Source organism: Pinus tabuliformis, chromosome X (genome assembly GCF_031772625.1).
Source record: "Pinus tabuliformis cultivar Carrire ecotype Pingquan chromosome X, CPIR1, whole genome shotgun sequence".
NCBI classification, from domain to species: Eukaryota; Viridiplantae; Streptophyta; class Pinopsida; order Pinales; family Pinaceae; genus Pinus; species Pinus tabuliformis.
The window spans coordinates 1,381,064,635-1,381,075,695 of NC_142308.1; the positions used below are offsets into that span (position 1 = coordinate 1,381,064,635).

At 36.5% G+C, this 11,061-nt stretch overlaps 1 pseudogene; it reads right to left on the bottom strand.

Moving 5' to 3' along the window:
• Positions 1-8,817: 8,817 nt before the first annotated feature.
• On the bottom strand, positions 8,818-9,982 carry LOC149145199 (protein DMP6 pseudogene; annotated as a pseudogene).
• Positions 9,983-11,061: the final 1,079 nt, after the last annotated feature.

Below are 11,061 nucleotides of genomic sequence, written 5' to 3' on the forward strand. Positions count from 1 at the left end.
TCAAACCGGAAGGAGAGGTCCTGGTCGAGCCGCTGAGCATTCTCGACCGGAGAGAAGTACAGCTGCGGAAGCGAGTTATTACCCAAGTTAAAGTGCAGTGGCAGCACTATAGGCCTGACGAGGCCACTTGGGAAGATGAAGAATTTCTTAAGCAAGCGTATCCAAGGCTGTTTGAGAACATCAGACATCGAGACGATGTCCAATCTCAGGCGGGGGAGATGTGATGACCCCGGGAAAAGTGTAAATATTTAAATCTTACTGCGGTAAAAGATAAAATTAAGTTAACGATGGAAGGTTGTTTGTTTTTAAAAAAAAAAAAACCTTAGTAGTATTTCTTGCTATTTTACATGTGCACTAAAAGAATAACTATTCCAATAAAGAAAATACTTATGATAGTATTGGCAACTCCCGGGAGGGATTTGGAAAAAGAAAGTCAGTTATCAAAACTGCAAATAACCACCTTCCCTAACTGGAAGGGTCTCCAGGGAAAAGGGGAGGGGGTTGGCAAAACTCTGGGCTGTAGAGACAGGCAGAGAGAAAAAAAAGAGGGAAAAAGAAAACCCGAATAGACTAAGTCTGGTAAGGATCAGATAGTCGAGCACAAAAGTGCAGCCTTGCTGTGGATAGAGATCCGGCAAGAGGAAGCTTGGGGGGAGACCCTGGTCCCGGAGGACAGGTCTCATGGATGGGCGGTTAAACAAGCTATGCATAGAATCTGCAAATGATTTACTAAGAGATTAAAGTACTGGCGGTAACCAGGTAAGTACACTAAACCTTAAGCATCTGAAGTTATCTGTGTTATATAGGACATTGTTTCTCTGCAAATGCAAATGTTATTATTGCTGTACTAAGAGGTCTGCAATGACTATGGTCTGGGTACAACAAACAGTAACACTAGTACTCGGAACAGAAAAGTAAGAACAGTGCGGGACAGAAAACCTGGCTGTAGAGGTAACGGCCACGATTAGTAACGCATTCAGAAAACAGAGTTAAGGTTAAAACCCCGATTGTGAACGGGATGGTAGAAAACCACCTATCATGGGTAGTTTTTAAGAAAGGAGGGTTTGTCGATATTAAGAGAGGTTACCAACACTAGATTAGCGAAGTGGAATGACGACAATAACCATGACCCAAACTTATAACACAAAAATAGTATCTTTCCGAGAACTGTACCGAGCTCAGGAAATAAGAGAGGTCAAGAAAAAGAATAAAACTTAACCCTCAGAGCCGGGTAAGCTCCTGCAGTATGGAATGAGTGCCGCATTCATTATATGCATGGCGAATACCCGAATGGGTGAAGTACACCTGCAAATGGGACTGCACACCCGGAAAACCAAACAAAAACTCAAGAGCAGGAATCGAAGCTTAACGAGTTATCTTTCAAGTCATTTAAAAGAGAACCGAACAGCCACTAAACTGTTACACAAGGAACTAACTCCTTTAAAGCGAAACTGATACACAAAAGCCATCTCTTTAAAAGAAACAGTGACATAAAATAACGAGTGCCGTGATATATATATATATATATATATATATATATATATATATATATATATATAAACGATTTACAGTGAAGCATATATATAGCGAGTTGCAGTAAAACTGTATATACGTATTTACCAAGTTAGGAGACCGAGACTTGCTGGTAGAAACATAAAAGACCAATCATTCTCTTGCATACAGAAGGCACAAGGTCGAGACGACCAAAACATCTATTATACCGAGATGCATGCGTAAACGCTTACAAGCATGTCACAAAAGACCTATTAAACAAGCGATTCAGAACATAGGTAAACCTTATCTTAACACCAGAAGAACAGTTATTACATTCCAGAACGGAGATCTACATTGCAAATCTGGCAGCGTTCGAACTACACCATCCATATAAACCCTTTAAAACAGAGTAAGATACTCGCAATTGATATGAGAATATAAACATAGAATATAAGTCAAATAGAAACGGCCGCAAGGCTATAACAGTCCTGTTCCAGAACAAATGGGCCTAGAAACCCAACATATATAACCAGAAGAGTCACGTGTGAAGTTTAATTCAAAGATTAAATACAATATACAGTTTTAACTACAATACATCAAAGATGGAACTACAGTCTCATAAACTGAAAGCTTTCCAACCCAGAACCGTTGGAAGCGTTAGGGTTACTTCAGAACCCATATCACGAAACCAAGACAAATTGGAGCAGGACAATGTAGAACCTCCCGTCGCCATCTGCGTCCAACCATGGAAGAGTAAGGTTGGGGCTTCGATCAGGCGCAGGGGTAACCCTCTGCCGACAGATGGATGAACAAAACAAAGGTACTTTTAACCGGATTGAAAACACATACAACAAAACAGAGAGCCGAAGGGTCGTACTTGTAGTAGTGGTCGGCATGTGATAACCCTGAGGAAGACCTCCTTGCCCGAGTCAATCTCAGAGGTGGATATCTACATCAAGCAATAAAATGACAGAGAAAATCGTTAGTCCTGTTTTCTTAAGAAGAAAACCCCAAAGAATCAAAAAAAAAAAAACGATAAACTCTAAGGAACTAAATCCATTTACAGGCGACTGTAACACTCACCAGGTCATTTAGGAAATTTATAATACAGGACGGAAGCTCGGCGAAGAGGATGCACGCTGGCGGAGAGGGTAGGAGTTCACTCGGCGCAAAATCGTTGAACAATCCCACCAACTCTGGCGGGGTGGAGCAGAGAGCCGCAGAATCGCTGAGTTATGCAGGAAAGCCCGAAGAGTCGGGAAGGGGTAGTCTTATATAGCATCACTTACAGAAGAGGAGTCGAGGGGGCATCTCCACCCTCCGATTCAACCCAGAGCATCCCTACCATCGGTTGAGGCGGCAACACGAAAGAAAACAAGCGGGAGTTCTTCACCTTGAACCACACACCCCTTCACGTGATCAGGCCGGCGAAATTTATTGCCGTGTCCATATGTCCACTGCACTGGCAGTCAGAACTTTCTCGATATGCCCAATGCCACAACACTTAGACTATGCGATATGGGTTTCACATATGGAGAGGGGCAATACATATGGTTTAAACATTATAACATATATAAACAGCATCAGCCGCGAATGTAATTTAATACCAAGAGCTATAACGACAATGGTGTTGTAGCCTTACCATAATTTTTTTTTTTTATGTTTAATATATGGGTTGGGAATGTGACACTCGTTGCAATAGAAACTTAAAAATAAACCATTAAATTGACACACAATGGTGGCAGACTTGATCCATTGTAATGAAAACTTAAAAATCAACTATCACATTCACACATAGTGGGGTTAAATTGCTACTAAAATTGACATGCAACGGGGATGGACGTAACTCTCATTGCAATAGAAACTTAAAAATAAACCATTAAATTGACACACATTGATGGCAGACTTGATACATTATAATGAAAACTTAAAAATCAACTATCACATTCACACATAGTGGGGTTAAATTGCTACTCAAATATTGACACAACGCCTATAGAAAAAAAACAGTAAAATAAAAATAAATGAATAACTAAATAAAAATTAAAAAATAAAAAATTAAAAAATAAAACCATCCAAAAAATTTAAAAATATACATAGAAAAATTAAGATGCCCAAAAATAAATAAATAAATATATATATATATATATATATATATATATATATATAATATATATATATATATTCAACCTTTATAAAATAAAACCATAAAGTAAAAAGATTTAAGATAACAAAAATAAAATAAAAAAACAATCAATAAATTTATATTAAAAAATAAAATAAATGAATCAAAATAACCATTAAAGTAAAAAGATTTAACATAACAAAAATAAAATAAAATAAAAAGACAACCAATAAATTTATATTAAAATAAAAATAAATGAATGAAAAGCAAAATTTTATCTAGTGAAAAAAAATATGAAATTAATTAAAAAAAATAGTGAAAAAAAATATGAAATTAATTAAAAAATATTTATAAATAAATCCAGTTTAAAATAAAAAGTAAAATATAAATAAATAAATAAAGATAAGAGTAATTAAATAAATTAAAAATCAAATTAAAAAATATATAAATAAAATTATAAAAATAAATTGGAAACTATTAAAAACAATAATTAACATTAAAAATTAAAAAATTATATTGAAACTTTATTTGTTTCCTTTTAAATGAATAGAACATTAAATTAAATTAATTATGTTGCGTGCGTAGTGTCAATGGCGTGCATCAGCTCATTACCTATTTGTTGCCAAAGGGTCGTTGACAACAGGTCCGCTCTAACCACCTTGTAAAGGTCGATTGGAATCGATTCTCAGAATTATCCCCATCCTTAATGCATAACTATGTGCGCTTAAGGTGAGATCAATTCGAGGAGACGACTACCGTAGAATATTTTTTTTTACAATAATATTTTTTTTACAATAATATCTATCTATATATATATACTTTGAATTAGTTTATGATTTTTTGTTATTATTATTTTTAAACTTTTTAGTTTATGTTTGTGTTTTATTTATTTATTTATGTTAACCCGTTTATAAATTTATAATATTTTATTTAATTTTTTCAAATTTTAAACATATATATTTTTTTCCAAATTTTTGTTTTAAATGATTTTGATATTTTTTGTTTTATATTTTAATAATTTATTTTTAATTTGTTGTTTTGATTCTTTCTTTCTACTTTCTTTCTTGGGTTAAAGTTTTTTTTTAATTTTTTTAATTTTTTTTTTAAATTTTTTTACATTAAAATTTATATAAATCATTATTTTTTGGAAAAATAACTTCAAATATTATAATCATTAAACATAAAAAATTTAAATATTTTAGGAAATTTGTTATTTTTAATTTCTTCTTTAAAAATTCTTGTCATGTCACTCTTAGCCAAAAAGTCTAGAAACATGTAATTTTCAATTTTATTTTTATGTGATAATTATTTTATGTATTTTTTAAATTTGATTGGTATCTGACCATTATTTTATGTAGATTGAAGTATCGATTAACAATACATAGATATATAGGAAACTTTAACTTCAAAATATTAATTTATTGTTTTTTCTTTTAACTTTGTAAAAAATGGAAAAATTTATTAAAAAAATATTGCAAGGAAACACGAGGATTCGATACTGAGATAGAGACTTGGAGGCACACTAGCGTTTTTAGTTTTTGCAATCTCAAATATTGTCGCCACATGACTCTTTCATTCGCAATGGATGAAGACATAAGGTTTTAATTTCGAAGCGCATACTCGCCCTTGCCAACGGATGCAGGAAGATTTGACCATTTCTAATTTGTACGCCATTTTGTCATAGAAAAGCAGCCTCATCACTGGGTTATGATTTCAATAGGTGTCTTTCCATTCAGTTTGGGCGTTCATCCTGCCTATGACCAAGAAGTTGTTGTATGAGTGCTTCAAAACTTCCACTAATGTTAAAGATGGGTTATTAAAGGCCATTAGAAGTGGCATAGCTAGGGTTTTAATCATTTTGGGCAATGCCAGTCTCTTTGCTCTAGGGATGGAGAAATGGCCTTCATTTCATGGGTACTAGGTTTGTGCCTCCATCATGGATGTGGGGATATTTTTTGAGCTAAAAAGAGAATGGTAAGGGTGTTAGCAAATTGATTGTTGAAATGATAGAAAGATATATTCACCAGGGTTATTGTGAAGAATGCAAAGTGTTTAGCAAAAGTATCATACCAAGTGCTGGGGAATTAGATCTCCAAAATTTTCCAATTTTTGTTAGGTCAATGTCAGAAAAGACTCTTTGCTTCCTGGTCTAAGCAGTGGATGTTATACTTATGTTAGATGACAAAATTCAATTGTGGAGAGGAATCCCTGTGGGGGAGATGACACTCCCCTATGAAGGGAGACAACTAAGGATGAAAGAAGTTCTTGGAGACTATGGCATGAAAAGGGATGCCACCATCTCTATAATTGTAGGCTTGAAATGATGTTCCAAGGGAAATGTGGCATCCTTGGTTATAAAGTCTAGGTATTTCAAGGATGCCTTATATCCTTTCCCTAACTCACACCACCTAAGGATCTTTCAAGTGAGGCTTTTGTGCTGGAACATTCTTTGAACCATATCACTAGAGGTGAATGATTCTATCGTCAAGCTAAGAGTGGCAGGGTATAAACATCAAGAAATTATATGTTGCTTCAATGGATTTTGTCTATTGGCATCTATGCTCTTGGAGTGGATTCACCTGAACTGGTCCCAGAACATAGAGTTGTGATATTGTTTGGATTGTTATTTTGTGGTTTTACTTAAAAATATTGAAGATTGAGACAAGGTTTTGACGAGGAGCCCTGTTTTGGGGCAAAGTTGGTCATTTAATCCAACCATGGTTTCTGGAGTTCAACCCACTTACCATGAGATTTATGTTTTTTCCCGTGTCGGTTAGAATTTCAAACCTACCCATCTAATGGATATGGCTAGAGATCCTAGAAGATATTGGAGATTCAATAGGTTGATTCATCAAAGTGAATAGTAGAAGATTGGGGAAAGGGATCATCACTTTTGTCAACATCTATATCGAAGTGGACCTCAATGAAGGTTTACTAGACAAAATCATCCTCAACTGTGAGGGTAAGGATTATACCCAACCATTGGATTACAAAAATACAACATTCAGGTGTAGAAAGTGCCACCAGCCTGGTTGCCTTCATAATGTATATCCTTGTTTTAAAGAGGCATTTCGATTGCAATTGTCGAAGAAATCTAGTCATGGATAACAACCCAAAGTGTCACGCCCCCAAGCCGGCGGTAGTCTTTCAACCGCTCTTAGCGAGTTGCAACACCACTGAACACTTTCTTTTCACCAATACTTATGTTCGTGGACTACGCCTAACCACTTACTACTACTTAGTTTGTATTTCGCAACCAAGTATTATTATGTTATCCTTTATACAAATGAACACCCATACACATTCATTATCAATAGAAATTATAAACGAGAACACAATTGCACAGTATAAAGGGAGGGGCAACTCCCTGAACAATGAGTCTGCCCGAAATATATGTATTATATAACCTTCAATATTACAAGCTTATACAAGTATACTTGGAAGTCCAAGTTTCATACTTAGCCAATTTTACAATCAAGGCAAACTCGGTTGCCTACCTTCGTTCACCTTTGTGCACACTTGCACGATGGGCGGGCGCTCACCCGAGCCACCAAGACACCCACGCCAAGACTTAGCACTAACGGGCGCTACACGTTCACCGTGCACGCCTCAACCGACCAATGGGCGCACTTGCCCAAACACCTTCACCCAACTCCAAGTGCGTTCCAACCGTGCGGCTAAACCAAGACTTAGCGCATGAGATATGTGCTCTTCCTCCTTGTCTATCTGCGCACTAGAACTGTGCACTACCTCTTGTGCGAAGTGTTGATCGAATGATTGATGATCGAATGCTCTCCAAAACGCACTCATATATAGCCATCGCAATGTGTGGGTGGGGCTTGCCCAACCGACCACCCAACCTTTGTGCGCACACCCCTTAACCACGTTCAAGCGCCCAACACTTGAGTAGGCCCGCCCTCCATTGTCGTCGGCCTCCAAGTGCATCGCTCCATGCTCAAACCGGGTATAAATGCCATCGCACATTCATTATCGCATGTGTATTGTCGCAAGTTTCGTCGCACCTCCATCGCACAACCGTCGTGCGCTCCAACTCGTCACCTACCCGCGCGAGCACCCGGTTCGACCGGCGCCCAAATGCATCGCACTTCCTAAGGACGTTACACAAGCCTTCAGCTAATTCTATGAACTCTCCCAGTTAGAAGAAGGATAATTGTCAACAAAACAATCCACCCTAGGAAAACTTCGCCTCTCTAGATCGAGTTTTTCCCCCGAGTTGTAGCGTCCATAGAAGAGAATCACATAATGAAGGATAATGAAATAACATCAATGTTAATTGTGTCGGCTATCTGCAACCAAAAGTGCTCTCATGAGTGAGACCATTCAGATAGCGAAAAAGAAATAGTGACATTGGTTTAAGAGTAGCTATGGAGCTTTATCAAAAGAATGAGGAAATGGGTATATCTTTAGCTGTTACAAAAAACATTGAAGGATGGATTGATGTGAATAAGCCAAAGGGAAAAAAATAAAAACCTTGAATCATCCTAGTATGAAGTGAAAGATTATAATCTTGATGGCTATGGTTTTATGATGTAATTTGTTTTTTTAAATGAAACAAAAAAATTGTATTGCAAAGAAAAGAAAAAATACTTTAAAACCAACATTTGAGGAAAAGAAAAAAGAAAGAATAGAAAATAGCTTGAAAAATGGTTGAATAATCAAACATTTAAAAAAAAAGTATTTAAGACATAAGAAAATTGAAAGTGTCAAAAATATGCTAAAAAAAAAAATTAATGTTGCAGCAAAGCTTTTCAAAGTCATCATGAAATAATTAACATGCTAAAAAAAATTAATTTAGATTGATGTTAAAACAACACTTTTCAAATTCAACATGAAATAAAATAATTAACGTTTAAAAAAATTCCATACTTCATACATAAAAGAAAAAAATAAAATAAAAAATTAAGTATGAAAAATATGTTTTTTTAATGTTAAAACAACACTTTTCAAACTCAACCTCAAAATAAAATAATTAACATTTAAAAAACTTCCCAAAAAATTAACATTTAAAAAACTTCCATACTTCAACCATTGAAATAAAAATCATGATTAAAACTCAATATAATGAAAACGAACCGGAACTCAATATAGTTCTCATTAGATTAATAACTTTGTTGTAAAACCAATCCACGAATACCAACTTCAACCATTGAAATAAAAATCATGATTAAAACTCAATATAATGAAAACGAACCGGAACTCAATATAGTTCTCATTAGATTAATAACTTTGTTGTAAAACCAATCCACGAATACCAAACGTTTATACACACTTGCAACTTAGCTACAGCGCATGCGTGAGTGCCCGGCCATCATTCATGAGATTGAGTGAAATATTAAACTCGAAAGCGGCACATAAAGTGATGGTGTCGGTCGAAGGAGTGGTCGTTTCCGAATGGCTACAACCGATTCATTATTTAACAGCTCCATCACGTAAATTCCACAGAAGAATCCGTGATAAAGCCATGAATAGCAAGTATCCACTCTAAATCTATGGACATGGAGCCCGACATACTTGGAACTAGTATTACAACTACATCGAATAGAGCTTTAATTAGATTTTGCAATTAGATTTTGCAATATGAAACTGACATAATAACAAGCGGTTATATAAGGTTAGCTTCATGTTAATCGGCAGCGGGATATCCAATTCCATGGCGTTTTGAAGGAAACTTAACAAAGACCATACTGCAAAAAGTCCCAACTGCGATCGGAAGGCTTATGACCAGGTGCTTCTGGTCCTCTCGGGCATCCGCGTAGTAACAGCCTACAACGTTGGGATCCATGAGGGCGACTGATGAAAACACCAGAACCGCTAGCACCGCGGGCACGAAATCAAGAAACGTGAGTTTGTAGGAAGATAGATCCACCGTCCTGTTGATCTCTGGGTTGGTCGTCCACATCCCGGTTCTGGTGGCGATTCCGTAGTATAACGTCCCGTCGTCTGCCTTGTAACTGTCGGTGAACGAATCAATGAAACAAGAAATCGCGCAGACGCCCAAGAGAAGGCCGGTCAAGTATTTGTTGAAGCTGTAGCAGTGGCCTCCGTTGGTGAAAATCGGTGACAGAATTTGGAAAGCAAGAACGGTGGTAGTGGGAAGCAATTTGACGAGATTAGCTGCGATCGCGAAAGTCTTGTCCACTGCATTCTCTGTGACTGATTTTACCGGGAACTCGGTTGCGAATGGCCTAGCTGAATCGCCAAATCTCACATCCATTGGTTAACCCACTTAATTATTGCCCAACTGATTCGGAAAGTCTTTGTAGATCGCGATTAGAGATTCAAGGCAGCAGATAATTTGTAAGGATTCGAAAGCCTCTGCAGATCGCAATGAGAGATTCAAGAGACCACATGATAATTTATAAGCATCCGTGACCATATTTAGCAATGCATCAATAGTAGGTACTGACGTAATGTTAACTCTAACGCTTCCAATATCAAATTCCATGGCTTTCTTGATTTCTAATTCCTTTCTGTAAATGAATGAAGATAAGAATTCGATAAGCGTGTAGAAATAACTCTATGTGATCATAACCTCATATATTCATGGTTGAGGAGAGAGAGGTTTTAGCGTGTGAGAGTTTATTTTGTGACTGAACTTGCTTATCATATGCCGCACATGAAATGTTAAAAATGGCAAGCTTGGTTTCGATGTTATGCCCTGTGGGACTCAGACTTTGTCAATTGAGGTAATTCATTTTCAAGCAAACCGATTTGTCACTGGAACAACCAATATTGAAGCAAAAGAAACGTGAATTTGCTATATACGCTTAGGTTCTTCTATTGTGAAATATACTAGTACTATAAGCAATCCTTTTCTTCAATAGGTCAGTGGTAAGGATATACACGGCAGAGTGTAGTATAAGTATACTACAAGCAACGGAGTGTGGTAGGTGAGTTTACTGCACCCTCGTCTTCGTTCATATAGTGCTTGAGAAAAAGAAAGTTGTGAGTTAATTTATAGAAAAGACATGGATCCAACTGACACATTTGTCCAAGAGCCTGTAAGAAATGGAAGCGTAAAATTTGGAGAGTTTTGAGGTTGATCTTTTGGTTTCATAACCGGCATCCATCATTTTCAAAAAATTATTGCAAGTTCGGATCATAGAGAAACCGTGTGGAAATCTGAGAAACGAAATCAACTCGCTAACGTTGTTGAGTCCTACACACAACATTTTCTTTCTAGGTAGTTATCACCGACAGTAATGTAAATCTTTCCTGGAGATGTGCTCTCTACTATCTAGTTGAGATACCAGAATATGATAGCCATTAATTTTCATCCTCTGCATAATCGAATTTCAGGTCTAGAATTCACCGTTGATTCACTCTCTATATCCCGAAAACTATCCATTTTGGTCGTTTCTTTCCCAGTTCTGAGTATGTTCGGTAAGTATGGTTTCTCTCCCTGTTGGCTGGCCTCGATT